At 34.7% G+C, this 16164-nt stretch overlaps 1 protein-coding gene across 1 annotated transcript in view; it reads right to left on the reverse strand.

Annotated features, from left to right (window-relative positions):
- NEGR1 (neuronal growth regulator 1) overlaps positions 1-16164 on the reverse strand; it is an 812346-nt gene that overhangs the window by 297310 nt on the left and 498872 nt on the right. The gene's annotated exons all lie outside the window — the stretch shown is intronic.

Consider the following 16164-nt stretch of genomic DNA (forward strand, 5'->3'; position numbering starts at 1 on the left):
GACTTCTTAAAGCCTTTAATATTCTACTGTGCCTTGTGAATCTCTAAGACAGGTGTGCTCAGCTTCTCTCAAGTCACTATGGTCAAAGGACGGGCTTTGTTTGTTTATTTTTTCCTACAGATCATCTACTGGAATGATTGTTCCAAAGAAAACACTCTGAGAAAGCTGTGCAGTGTGCTGATTAGCTTCAGAGATTAGACAGAGATTTAAAAGGCAAGTGTATCTACATTTTAATACTCAAACATCTGATATATCTGCTGCTTTTTGGAAGAAAAACATTGTCTTCGTAGAAAATGATAAAAATCAGTGAGGGTCTGAGGATGGGTGGCATTCAGACTATGTTTGTGGGAAGAGTTTGCAGATGTGCATTTTAGCATCCGAGTGGTCACATTCCACCAGTGAACTGGAACTATATATATTCACCAAATGAAAAGAAACACTGTCTTAGAATTTTCAGTCCACTTTTCAACTGCAGCTTACCCTGCTCCAAATATTCTCTTATTCACCACCATGCCTCCAGTTTGTTAAAACTGTAAATGTCACTTGCCCAGATTGAGTGGAAGTTAGTAAAGTAGATCTGATGCATTATTTATATTTCAACTTCATATCACACTTTTGGCTGAAGAGCCCAAGGCTCTAAGAACTTTCAATAAAGCAAAAATAATAGAAGTTAGTCGGAGACTGGAGAAGTTAGGACAAGAAGAGTGAGCATGTAAGACGTAGGAAAACTTAAGAGTAAATACTGACAAAGTATTCAGAGCCCTGTTTATAAAGTAGCAGACTATCAAGTGATAGTAATATACTAATATACCAAAATAAAATGGCACAGAATTAGATGTGTCCTCTAATTGTATGTATAGTATCGATTTCAAAAGGGCAGGACATGTCAATGAGAGTTTTCTACAAACAAGACACTGGAGGTGTCATATGCTCTCCACCCCCCCCCAACCATAGACGACTTATTATGCATTCCTCCCCACTATGCTGAAACTTCCTAAATTGAAAAGTATTTAAACTTTCAGAATTAATATCCAGATAATCACACTACTTTTCATACTTTTCTGAGTTTTTCATAAAAGAGCCTAGGTTTTCTCCTATTACTGAGAGCTACTGATTCACTTCCTGCAGTATGGGAAGAGTGGGGCTGATGTATTCCAAAACATTACCAAGGACCCTGACGATAGGAGAGAGAGTATAGAATAGAAAAGTATTTGACTTTCCTCTCAGATTAAAAGTGGTGTTATTGCACAAAAAGAGCAGGACTGGCAACTAGCCACTGAAGAAATAAGAGATACAGACTGGTTTATTGATAGAGCTGGGGCTCTGAATGCAGATGGCTCACTTCAAGTCATCTCTCTCTCCCTCTGGCTTGGCAACTTTGGATGAGTCATATAAGTTGGGCAAGTTATGCTAAACCAAGCTTCAATGTCCTTATCCGTAAAATAGGCATAATCATAGTATCTACCCCATAGACTTGTTGGAAGAAAATACTGGCTTATTTTACATAAAGTGCTTTGACTATTGCTCAGCATATAGTAATAGCTTAATAAATAATTATTGCCATTATTTTGGTTATTACAAGCAAATTTTCTCCATTAATTATTCCCTTTCTTTCTTATGTATCAAGCTCTCCTCCGCACTGACTCCTCCCTTTTAGCTTGATTTCCCCAGTGTAAAACTAAGTGTTCCACGAATCATGCTTCCAACTTAATCTACCATCACATCTTTCTCCGTCCCTTCCTGCCACGATTCATTAAAGCCTGGCCTCCCTCATTCTTCCCAAATGCAATCTGTCCTTCAACCTCTGTCATTTGTCTCTTACTGCTAGGGTACCACTGAAGTAGCTTTCACTGAACTCACCCGTGACCACCTACTCTTAAACGCAGTGAGCCCATATATTCTTGCCACCTTTGCCTTTGATAGACTTCCATTCTTCTCCTTGTCACGGAAACCTACTCCTCTTCAGTCACTTGACTAGTGCTTCCCTCTGTTTACCACTTAATTATAATCATTCCCCTAAGCTGCTACCCTCGGCATCTTTAGGCTCAATCCACATACTTTCCACTTGGGAATCTCTTTTACTCTTTAAGTCATATTTTGCTAACTTCCAAATTTTCTTCACTAGATGTCTCCTATTTTTTGATCTTCAGCTACCAATTATATTGACACTTTCACATGGATGCCCCATCAGCACCTCTAGCTCAGCATGTGTTTTCCCGTTTCTTGATTTGCTGATTCATCCATTATAATGCTGCCAGATTTAGTGTGCATCTTTCAAACCACTCTTCAAATAGCACCTCCTTTATAGAGTCTTCTAAGAGCTCTGAGTAAAATTTTACAAGTACTCTAGTCTTTGAGTCTCTTCCTTATTTATAGTTATTTTTACCCATATATCAATTTTAACCCACCACTAACTATAAGCTGTTGAGAGCTCAACATATCACTATAATTATCAAAGTACTTCAAAAATGACAGAGTGAACAAAAAATATGATATTTAATGAATAGGTTGTTGAATTGGATGACTGAATGTAAAGCAAGACATTACCTCTTGAAATGGTAAATGAGATGTAGTGATTACATGATTTGTACAAACACATATGAGCATAGTACAATTACAGATGTTGGAGTAGAAGATTCTAATGACTATGATAAGAACAGCTAAAATGAATATTTATATATACATTTTTATATATGATGTGTATACATATAATTAAATTTATAAAATGTAAAGTATATAATTAATTATATACATATGTAATTAAATACATGCAATATATAAAATATATTTTGCATGGTATTTCAGATATGCCATCACCTGTGCTCTTTTTGTGATGATTGGTACTAGAAGGCAACAACTGAGGATGATTCATCCTAGAATAATACTATGTGCTCAAGGGCATTAGAGAAAAAAATTATTTTTAAATTGTTACATATGAATGAAAGAGCTGGGAAGGACTGAGAAAGTCATCTACTTTATACCTCTGCTGCAGGGTTTAAAGGTTTTATATTCTGTTGAAATGATCAATTAATATTCAGAGAAAGAGAGTGCCCATCGAGTTCTTGAAAATGTGCTTCACAATGTCCCTCGATTTTTATTGTTTCAATTTTTTCATCATTTTCAGTGTAAAAAGCTTCAAATTATCAGGGATATTCACCAAAGCCAGATTGGCTAATTAGATAAAATATCTGTATTATTTTTAAAAGAAAATACTACCTTCTAAGATTCAAAATTAAACTGAAAAAGTTTTTATTGGCTATCTTCTATTGGTTCAATCATGTATTTTACTATTAGATCCTTTTCACTTTTTACGTATCTATTGAAAATATTGTGATGAATTTTAAGTCCAAAATAGAGTCTGGCTTTTGACATTTAAAGATCTTGTTGAATCATATAAACATATATAAGAATCTTTACAAAAACTATTTCCTTCTTTTGTATGCATGCATTAAGAGATTATGAAAATGTAAGCAGTACATTTGGTTTTAAATATCTATTTGGCAGTTCACCATTAGGTTACCATCAAAATGCACTTTTTCTAAGGGTAAGCAGCAGCATTACTGCTTAAATCATAATGCCTTGCAATAATCAGTAATTCGTAAATTACTTTGTAATTGGCACAGAGTACAGTTTTGAGAAAAGGTACATTTCCTGCCTGAGCCTCTCAGAGTTGTTCAAGTAGTAAAGTCGTCTGATGGTTGCCTCTGGGACACAGTTTGAATGGAATCAAAAAGTCCTTCCTAGACCGAACTTTCCACAGATTATATGACAACCAGGAACCTGTGCTGTACTCAGTCCTTCAGGTTAACGCCTTCGAGTTTCTGGAATAATAGGAAAACTAAGTATTTGCCGAAGAATCAAATGCATTTTTAGACATGCTGAAGGAGAAAAAATGTGGATAACTATCTGCCTCTTTCACAATTAAGAAAAGCAAAATTCTGCAATTCTATTCCAACCAAACTAAAAATGTCAAGTGGTATTTAACAACATGAAGGCACATTTTGGATGGGCTCTGTGAGAGGAGACTGGAAGGAACACTTGAGAATTCAATGCAGTGAAGTTGGGTGCTTCCTAAAATTGTTCTCTAATATCTGGATGAGAAGAAATCAAAAACCATTCATGCATGTTTTAAGAAAAAAAAAAAAAGAAAAAAAGAAAATGTGAAAAAGTCTTTCAGCTATAATAAACTCCAAGCTAAAGTAGAGATGTAACCTGAATTTTAAAATAAATCTTTTTGATTTTTCAACTTATGAAAAAGGATATGAAACAGGCTCAACCATATAATATCCCCAAATGTCTGTTAAAGTGTGACCTTTTACTCAACTAGTTTTTCAACAGTTCTAGAATTACAAATTCAGTCTTGATTTTTCTACATATTTCATATTTAAACACCTCTGGGATGGAGGTAAGAAAATAACCTTTTTTTCTTATACAAGAACACTAATGCTATCTGAAGACCTACCTAGGCCTTAGTTCTCTCTATGCCTCAGAAAGGGAGATAAAGGTATAGAAATGTTATTGTTACCATAACAACAACAAAAAGAAGTAAGTAATGAGGTGGATAGGAGACTCTCACTATGCAGATTGGTCATTTATCTTGACATTAGTTTTCAGAATTCTTCAGTATAAACATGACAAAGAAATTCAAAAGTCAAACATATTTTATACCTTTGCACTCTTTACCCTTTCAGGAAAAAGAAAATTAAAAAAAAAAAAAAGCTAGCTAACTTTCTTACAGTGCTGTTTACTATGAAGATAAAAGTTGGATTTAATAGCTTCCTCCAAAAGTAATACCCCTCCTCATTCCTGACCCATTTTGGGGATCTCTCTGACTTTCTGGTATACTTCCCACACGGCTGTCCAAGGTTACAGTCTACTTAGGTGACCGTGCCTCTGCCCACAATGCTTGCTACTTCTATCAGATGACTGTCCCATCTATCTAAATAGCTGTGAAGGGAGGAGGCCATCCTGGAGTAAAGACTTTTTATCAACCTTCTTCCCTTTCTGGGTTATTATTATCCCATTTATTTTCCTCTAAAGTAGACTTCTGAAAACTGCCTGACTTCACTTGTGCTCCATGCAAAACCTTTTATGAACCTCAGGTTTTTTTTTTTTTTTTAATTATTGACAATTCATAGAATTGCATGATTTGAGTTCCCTGTTTTCCTTATTTAATTCAAATTATTACCTCTTTGCTCATTATTAAGGACTATAGAGAACCCAAAGACAACTTAACAAAACACACACAGATCAAAAACAAAAAAATCAAAAACCAAAACCAAAAACCCTCTTAAATCATACTTACTCCTTTCAAAAAGCTGGATATTTCCCTCATAGCCTACTTTTGTGCAATTGCATCTTTGTTCCAGTGAAATCTAAGAGTATCTCAAATAAAAGTTTACTTTTTTTTGTGACCTTCACAAAATCAGGAAATTGATTCATTCATTCAATAAAAATTTTACTGAACACATATTAAGTTCTAGGTGACAGGCATAGAGTAGTGAATGAAAAGGATAAAAATCACTGCCTTTGTGGTGTCAATAGATTTTGTCTTCCTGCTTCCATATCCCTATAGATTATATCTCTGTAAGCATGAATCCACTTATGTTATTTCATTGCTCAAAAACATTTAATGGCTTCCAATTTTTACCAAATGAAAAAATCTAAGATCCCTACCATTTGTCCTAAGTATCCTCATGCTGTTCCCCAAACAAGCCTTGCATATTAGCACTCCATGACACTCCACTCCAGACACTCTCCCTTCTCCCATGATCTCTACTACGGGGCAATTATTACCAAGTTCAAGTACTTCATGATACCAGAATTAACATGTCCCATCTAGGTATGGTCTATCTCATTTGTGATCTACCTAGAATTTTATTCATTATTTCTCTTAAGTAATTTATACCATTAATTTCTATAATACAGCTACTCATATCCTTCTTTTCCTAAAGCATTACAAACTTTTGAAGGCAGTTACTATGTGTTGTTCTATCTTTCAACCTTCTTCACAATTTGGGCCTCTAATAGAGTGTAAAATGTAAATAGCTCTCAATAATTGTGAATGAATCACTCTGTTATTGCTACATAATATTTGTATTATTCTTTAGGTTTGCTACTCTATGTCATATATGGATTTTAGATACAGAAATAAATGTAAGTATGATTTAGGAGAGGGATACACAAAAGCAATGGAATTAAATATCTAGTCCACTAAAAATTATGAAGCCTAATTTCCCTCATGAAAAATCCACATCTAGGAAAAAGGTGGGACTAAAGGAAACAAAATGAGCTTATTCATGTCTCAAAGAGGCTTCCTGGAGCAACAGTGGAGGGGCTTGCCTGGTGTACACAGGAAAATAAAATAAATGCTTGAGTGACTGAGACTTAGATTTAGTGGCAATTTATAAGATATATCACTTCACATTAGCCACGACAAGTCTCAGGGAACCACATCTTTGGTTCCTTCTAGAGCCAGGAGGCAGGCACATTTTATTATTATCCTTGCATTACCTTCATAATAAAGTGATGAGAATATTTTAAGTAATAATGCTCTTGTCAAGTTAGGCCATTGGACATTTCAGAGTTGACAAGTGAAAATCTATTTTCAGGAATTATTTGGTAAGGCCACTGCTCGACTTTAGTATGACTCAGTGTCCTAAAAGAGACACCTGCAGGGGTTACCTCAAGTGCCTGATATCCCTTCAGGAAATGGGAACTAAATTACGCACACAAAGAATCTGAACTAATGATTTCTTCCATTTACTGTGTCCCAGTTAGGTGCTCAACCACTTGATTTTATTTTCTATTTCATTTCAGGATATTCATTACTGTTCTAAGGAGGAGATACCTGGAATCCTGGGTTGGTCTGTTAACTCTCCATGTGAATCCCTTTTGGACTGGAGGTTCAATAACTGCATTTGCAGAACATGGCATAAAGTTGCACAAAAATGAGGGCTCAGGAAATATCTTTCCAATGATATGCTCTGTGCAGCTATGAGCGTGCAAAAATCATAGTAACGCCAGTATCACATTTGTGTTCGCCATCTTTTGCCACTGTGAATCAGTTTGTTTTTAAGTCATACGGTAGTTGCTTCCTCATATCACTCCAGCTTTCAAAAGTAATATCACTCAGTATTTCAAAAGTAAATAATCTAGGCTATAATTCTCATGGGTTCATTTTGTTGGGAAAACTCATTCGTCTCTCCAAATATCCATTCATCCCCCCATAAGTATTTGTTGAGTACCTACCATATTCTTTGCTTTTTTTTTTTTTTAAGATTTTATTTATTCATTTGAGAGAGAGAGAGACAGAGAGAGCACAAGCAGGGGGAGAGACAGCAGGAAAGGGAGAAGCAGGCTCCTCCCTGAGCCAGAGAGCCTGACCTGGGGCTCGACCTGGGGCTTGATCCCAGGACCTGGAGATCATGACCCGAGCCTAAGGCAGACGCTTAACCATCTGAGCCACCCAGATACGCCTATTCATTGCTTCTTAAATTAGGAACTATGGAAGATCAAATATGTAGTGAGGAATTATCTTTCTCCAGGAGAGTAAGATGTAGTTGAATGTACATAACTTCTACAGAGGTTCGAATAGTACACGTAATCCTAGTAATTGCAGTTACCTTGTTTTGTCAGTGAAATTTTGATTTGGATAGTTTTAAAATACAGTGTCATGGATTTCTTCAGCATGAGAACAACTTCAACTAAATTTTTTTATAACCAGATCAGCCTCTTTGTTAACAAAGAATGTTAATCTTGACTAATGCTTGATATATTAAATATGTTGAATATCAGTGTGGTATTATTAAAAATAATCTCACGCATGTTTAAATGGAACGTTATTTATAGACTCTCTTTAAATAGTATTGCTGTCTCAGGTGCCTTACTCAGGGGCCCCAGTAACCCGCCACATCATCTTCAATGGGTCAGATCCTTCCCAGGGTCTCTGTGTGGGCGTGTCTGAAGATCTGCCTGCAGTTGAAGAGCTCTGTTGCCTTGCTGAGCGTCTTTCTGCCCTGAATCTGAGTATCATGCTTGAGTTTCTCATTTAGCTAATTGACACTTAGGTCTTATGAATTGAATTGTCCTCCCTTAGATAATTGAAGCAGCAGAGTCTCCTCTTAGAGCCTCTTTATTCAAGCATCATCTCTACACTGAAAATTACATATAAAATAATTTTATCTTTTCTGTTGAAAATTGGAGATATGATCTGTCTAGCAATTATTTAGCCCTCCCCTCTAGTTAATTCTGCTATCCATTTTCACTGGTATCTTAGATGACTGTCGCATTCATTATTAAAAAGAGTGATGCTGATGTATCTCTGTATCTGGGGAAGCAAAGTTGTCAACTAAGCTCAGGCAGATGACATTTGGACCTTATTATTACTGTTTGAAGCCTCAGGTTATATATAAAGAATATGATCATGTATTTAATAATTATAAAGCCCAGATTCCAAGTTCTAACTGTTCTTCAGCCTTAACTTCTAAAGGAAGAATAATAATGGAATGTTTATGATAATTAAATGAGACAGGGTATACAGTGCTTGGCAAATGCAGTATATAGTAAGTGCTCCATAAATTGTAGCAATGATGATAATGGTCTATGTAGATTTAAAATACATAAGTCAACATGAACATCACATATCCATGTCCATGACATGCAGCTTCCTTAGTGTCGCACCTGCTCATCTTCCAGCTCCATTTTTTTTTAAAGTTTGTATCTATTTATTTGACAGAGAGAGACAGCGAGAGGGAACACAAGCAAGGGGAGTGTGAGAGGGAGAAGCAGGTTTCCCGCTAAGCAGGGAGCCCGATGCGGGGCTCGATCCCAGAATGCTGGGATCATGACCTGAGCTGAAGGCAGACGCTTAACGACTGAGCCACCCAGGGGCCTCTCATCTCCATTTTTTAAAACAGGGGTCAGAAAACACTTTCTATTAAGAGCCAGATAGTATTTATATTAGGTTTCATGGGACATACTGTCTCTATTGCAGCCACTGAGCTATGTTGCTGTAGCATGAAGGCAGCCATAAACAATATGTAAATGATGGGTATGTTCCTATGACACGTTACAATGACATTTTATTTACAAAAAGAGTCAGTGGGCTGGATTTGGCAAGAGAGCTGTATATAGTTCCCTGACTGCTGTGGACTGAATACTTGTGCAACCCACACATTCAAATGTTGACGTCTAAACCCCATTGTAATAGCATTTGGAAGTGGGGCCTTTGGAAAGTGATTAGGTCATGAGATTGGAGCTCTCACAAACAGACTTAGTGCCCTTATAAAAGAGACCCCATATAATACCAAAAACATGATCCATTAAACAAATAACTATTAAGATGGACTTCATTAAAATTAAAAACTTCTTCTCTGTGAAAGACAAAGTCAAGAGAATGAGAAGATAACCATGAACTGGGAGAAAATACTTGCAAAAGACACATCTAATAAAGGACTATCATCCAAAATACACAAAGAACTCTTAAAACTGAACAATATAAAAAAAAGAACAATCCAATAAAAAAAAAATGGGCCAAACACCTGAACAGAAAATTTACCAATAAGATATACAGATGGCAAATAAGCATAGGAAAAAATGTCCCATCATCTTTGGTACATCATCAAGGAAATGCAAATTAAAACAACAATGAAATACCACTACACACCTACTAGAATGGCCAAAATTTGGAATGCTGACAACACCAAATGGTAGCCAGGATATGGAACAATCTCATACATTGTTGGTACAAATTCAAAATGGTACAACCACTTTGCAAGACAGTTTGGCAGCTTCTTACAAAACTAAAAATACTATTACCATATGATCTAGCAATTGTGCCCCTTGGTAATTACCCAAAGGAGTTGAAAACTTATGTCTACACAAAAACCTGCACATGGATGTTTATAGCAACTTTATTCATAATTGCCAAAACTTGGAAGCAACAAAGATGTTCTTTAGTGGGTGAATGGATAAATAAACCGTGGTACATCCAAACAAGGGACTATTATTCAGTTCTAAAAAGAAATGAGCTATTCGAGCCATGAAAAGACATGGAGGAAACTTAAATACATATTACTAAGTGAAAGAAACTAGTCTGAAAAGGCTATCTACTGTATGATTGTAACTATAAGAATGCTTGAAAAGGCAAAACTAAGGAGACAATATAAATAATGGTGATTTTGCCAGGAGTAGCGGGGAGGGTAGAGGAATGAGTTTGCAGAGAGTAGGGAATTTTGGGGCATGGTAAACACTCTATATAATATTATAATAATGGCTATATGTCATTATACATTTGTCTAAACCTAGAGAATGTAAAAACCAAAAAGTGAACTCTAAGCTGAACTATGGAGTTTGGGTGATATGATGTCAATGTCAGTTCAACCTTGGTAACAAATATACCACTCTGGTGAATGATATTGATAACAGGTTTGGTTATGCACATGTTGGGGTATGGGGTGTATAGAAATCTCTGTATTTTTCTCTTAATTTTGTTTGAAAGTAATACTGCTCAAAAAGTAAATTATTTAAATATATTTTTAAAAAGAGACCCGGGAGAGCTCTTTCACTTTCTTTCTGCCCTGTGAGGGCACAGCAAAAAGGTAACCATTTGTGAATAACTGATTCTCACTAGATAGAGAATCTGCTGGTACCTTGACCTTGAACTTCCTGTCCTCCAAAACTGTGAGAAATTAATGCTTGTTGTTTAAGCAACCCGGTGTATGGTATTTTTGTTATAGCAGCTCAAGTGGACTGACACCCACCTGGTTCTAAATCATTGACAGTTTTTCACAAAATTCTCTAGTTCACATATCTCCAAAATAATGTTCCTAAATCCAACTGGTAAAATGATAAATGCTCATCCATGATGGAGTTTTAGTAAAGAAATGAGGGCATGTAATGATTTTTTTCAAAAGACAAGTAAAGATTGAGTTAAAGAGATTTCCTTTATACTGTCTGTCCTTTCTTCTGTGTTTAAATATTTAATTGAGGAATTGATGGTGACAGATGATGCAAGTTAATTTTTAATGATATTATTTATCAAATAAAAGCTGGCTCTATCCAATAGAAATTGCATGTGGCCAATAGAGTTAGTGCAAAATTATTATTTTAATTTCTGAAAGGAAATACTTTATTATTAGAATGTATAGGGGCACCTGGTGGCTCAGTGGGTTAAGCATCTGCCTTCAGCTCAGGTCATGATCTCAGCGTCCTGGGACAGAGCCCTGCATCCAGGCATCAGGCTCCATGCTCAGTGGGGAGTCTGCTTCTCCCTTTCCCTCTGCTCCTCCCCACTGCTCCAGTGCTCTCTCTCTCTCCTCTCAAATAAATAAATAAAATCTTCACAAAAAATAATGGAGAACTATATTTATAAAGGGACTAGGAATTTTAAGGACTTTTAGTTTAACCCTTAACCTATGCATGAATTGCCATTCTAGCCTATCTTAGATTCCAAATAAGTGAGATGAACACTTCTGATCTCACTACCTCAATGAAAGCTTGTTGTATTTTTATAGCTATAATAGAAAATGTTCTTTTTTACATAAAAGTAAAAATGACTCTTTTTTCCTGTAACTTCCAGAATATAGATATTCCTTATTTACCCTCCAGGATCACACATAAACAATTAAGTCTTATCCATATAAATATCTTTTGAAATTTGAAAACAGTTCTCATTCACAAAGTAAAATAGAACAAAATCCAAAACCTCACCCACTTACCAAGATGAATTTTTCCTAGTTTCTTCAATATTTCTTTCAATCTCCAATACCTATTTCTTATCCTCACTATTAGCTGATGATTTCCTTTGAAATTTCTTTGATAAAATGTAAGGAATCATGTGAGAAATTATCACATTATCAGCGTTTGCATGTCTATAATCATTATGTTGAAATTTTTTATCATTTCATTAAAGATGATAAATTAAGATTGTTATAAAAGAAGAAATATATCATGTTCTTAGATAGATGACAATGTTGAAAACATGCTCCCTATTTAATTCATAAATCCGTAAATTCCTGTGGGCTTTTGATGTTTTTGTCAAAGAACTTTTCAAAACTTTTACATATATTTCATACAGAAGAATAAAAATCCAAAAGGAGCTAAGTCAAGTTGATCCCCCCAAAAAAAGCAGAAGGTAATTGTGTTACCACAGTTAAGGTTTGCTATAAAGCCACTTTAATAAAAAGTGTGGCAGAAGTACAGAAAGAGATAATTATACTAATGGAAGAGAATCATTCACTTAGAATAAGGTAGCACCCCACCGATCAATAAAGAAAGAATAAATTTGTTACATGACATTGGGGAATCTCGTTCACCTTATGGAGAAAATTATTGTTGGATCCCTCACCTTATGCTATATACAAAGATCTTGATGGACTAAATACCTAAATATGATACATAAAAATATGAAGCTAATAGAAAAAAGAATAGCAGAATATATTTGTGATTTAAAAGTAAAAAACAAGAAATATAAGGTAAGAATTGAATGGTTTGGCCACATCAAAATTAAGGGCTTTTGTTCAACAAAAGAAAATTTAAGCAAAATTGAGATACAATAACAGAGTGGGAGGATTATTTAAAACGTCTAAGACAAAAGATTTTCAACAAAAGATAGCTTAAGTAAAATTAACAGACAGATTGGGAGAAATTATTAAAAATGTCTAAGACCAAGAGATTAATATTGATGATATACAAAGAATATCATTAAATCATCAATTAAAAACACTGGAATTAAAAACAGAGAGTCAAATGTATTAAAGGAAACTCTTCAAAGTGGGAAATCTGAACAGTTAATACTATATATGAATGGATGCTCAAATTCACTGGTTACCAGATAAATTCAAATTAAAAACCAATGAGATACACTTCATACCCATAATATTAGCAAAAATCACAAAGTTGTATAATACTAAGTTTCAGCAGGGATGTTGGGAGTGGAAACTTTTAAGCATGGGCACTTATATAAATTCAATCCCCCCCAAATAATTCTACATGCATTATAAGAATACATTCACATTCATGAATCTATAGTAAAGACAGTAGATTGGGTGACATAAGGGAAAAGGGGACTGAGAATAAAAGATGAAAGATAAAAGTAAAATAAAAGGGGCTGTGTGGACAAATGACCATGTGCTGTGAACTGAAGAAGAGTATTTTCTTGATGTTATGTACTGGGGTTCTAAAAATTGAATGATCATAATAAAGCCAAATGGAATTGAAGTACATTTGAATTAAACTTTAAATAGTCTAAGAATATTTCATTAGGTTTTTAAAAAGAAAGCATGTGCCAACAATTTGCAGGAAAAATGTCTAAACTACTTCCGAACCAGTAAGAAACAGATTTATTTTGAATGCTAGAAAGATATCTTATAGGACCAATGTATTTTATTAAAAACAAGAGTACTTTGAGAAAGAAAACTACTTTCAATGTATTTTGGTTTTCTAATTCACTCAGTCACCTGTGAGCCCAACACGTCATGTGAAAGGAGATACTGCTGATAGAGTATACCTGCAACAGATACTGTGATACATTCAAAGCCAGATTATGGGGAAGATGTGGTCCTTGATCTCAGGAAGTGAATGATTTAAGAGACAAGGCAGAAGACAGAACAGAGAATTAGTAAAGAATCTGGGGATAGAAAAATGAGACAAGATTAGAGTTGACTACAGGGGCAAAAAATGAACGAGAAGGCAAGCTAGCTTCCAGGAATCTGGACTTGTAGTAATTAAGGGGAAACGATGCCTATGAGGAAAGGAAAAGAAAACAGTACACTAAAAATAATGTTATCTTAGCTCATAGAGGTTGGAGTTTGGACAAAGGGGAGAAGAAACACAGCAAGCAAACTGCGGCACGTGATCTACTGGCCGTCCTGGTTTAGCCTATAATTTAGCACAATAGTCGTTGACAGGCTGTGTGTACGTACTTACTTAATACATAAAGTGATTGAAATCAAGACTACACGAGTAAAGAGCAAAAGGCTATTCGGAGGAAGTAGTGGGATTTCTAAAAGAGGATAGCAAACCTGGACGGTCTGTTTAAGTTAATTTGAAATACCCTTTTGTCTAGATCATCTGATTATACCTGAAAGCTATTAAATACCTTAAAATTCATAATTCTTTTAATGCCAATTATCTTATCTGCTTATTACTTAAATTCTTAAGCGACTACCATTTAAGAAGGTGTTTTTTTGTTTGTTTGTTTCTGTTTTTGTTTTTCTGTTAACTTTTCCTGGGAGTTAACTTTCAAATTTACAGATAAATCAATTTTCCTTAATGTATGTTCTCTGTTCCACCACTTCGGTCACAAGACTCACACAGTATCTCACCTTATCCGGAAAAAAAAAAAAAAATCTATCTATCTATCTATCTATCTATCTATCTATCTATCCACACACATACACATATATATACATGTAAGTGTGTACATATGTGTGTGTATATCTATATCTATCTATATCTATTTATCTATCTATCTGTCTATCTACATATATTTACATATTTCTAAATTTTCCAAAATGAAATTCATGGATATTTTCTGCAGTTCCATTCCCCTTTTAATTTCATGGCAGATTCCCTCTCTAAAATGCCTTTCAGTCAGCCTGGGTATTAGCCATTAACAATGGAATATTGGTTGTCTCAATTATGTAAAAAGCTTATCTGATTCTAAGGGTCACTAAAGTTTCCAACCCTCTTCCGAAAATAAAGGATATAGCTAGCGTAAATGATTCCTTTGCATTACTGGCTTTCAAATGACAATTAAATTGAGTGTAGGAGGGAGGCTATCTTCCTTAAGACTATTTCCTCTAGTGAGTAGTAAAATACATCAGCTTTTTATCATATAAAGGAGCAATTGACTTAGTGACAAATAGACACACTTGAAGAGAGCTGTTCTGAAGTAAGGCATATAAATCTCATTAAGAAAGAAAAAAACAAGATGAGGTATTTCCTCTATTGATATTTACAAGAAGGGATGAGATACCTTAGATAGGCAGATCAGTCAGCCAACTTTCTTCCATTAAATCCAGCTCAACATAGCACATAGAATCAATATTAAAACATATAAAAATAAATGTCGAAATCACTTAATGTTGCTTCTGAGTGAGAAGAGCAGCCCAGGAAAAATTTCTTTCATCATCTTTATGTAATAATAGAACCATTTAACAGAAGAGGTGGGATGGATTGATTTCTCATTTTTACAATATTATCTTTAATTCTATCCTATCTACATACCTCAACCTTCACCTTGGCTTTTTACATTTAAGTTTTATTAGTGAAATCTAGATTATAAAGTTTTAGGGGGAAAAAAAAGAGAATTGGGAAAACTGAAACTACTTCCTACCATTCACAACCCTTCAAATCCAATTTTATAGGACCCAATAAGTCTGCTAATATCTTAGGACTTCTGATTTTCAAACGCTTTCATGCTGATTATTTCACCTTGTCATTAAAATAATCAAGTTGGACAAATGTAACTTTCCTTATTCTGAAAAAAATTAAAATTCATTCTGAAAAAATTAAATTCCAAAAAAGCTAAACATCTTATTTAATGACACAAGTCACAGTAGCAGAACTTTGAGAGAAAACTATTCTTTCGACTCCCAGTCCAGTGCCCTTTCCAATTTCCTTATTCACTTTCCAGAATGAGTGACAGTGTATAATTAGCTGTTTAAGGAGAGTCCTTCTTTCCAATGTCAGTTTTATAAGTTTCTTGATAATTGATTATGATGGTTTATAACACATTTCTCCTATGGATAAATGGGAAGCTCATTCCTAATGAAAAATATAAGCAGTCTTGCATTTACTTATTGAGGATATATATCTTCACTGTTCTTCTTTTAATTAAAAGTAAACTATCTTTTGTTATGTTTCAAACCAATGCTAGTCTCCAGATAAAGAGAGAAATATGATGGTATACTGAGACCTTATCAATGACTTATTTATCTGTGTCCTGAAAAAAAAAAATAGACGAAAAGTTCAAAGGCTATGCTTTTGGTTTTGTATGTTTATCTATTTGAGTGGGTTTATTAGTTTTTACTTGACTAATACCAATGAAATGCATCTTCTGCCTTTAAAAAAATTATCATCACTTTAGGGAAAAAAATTACCTAGGGACCATTTAGTTCTTACATGATGGCATAATTTAAAACAAATGAAATTAAACAA

The sequence above is a fragment of the Ursus americanus genome, chromosome 12 (genome assembly GCF_024610735.1).
Source record: "Ursus americanus isolate L20-20 chromosome 12, mUrsAme1.1.p, whole genome shotgun sequence".
Lineage (NCBI taxonomy): Eukaryota > Metazoa > Chordata > Mammalia > Carnivora > Ursidae > Ursus > Ursus americanus.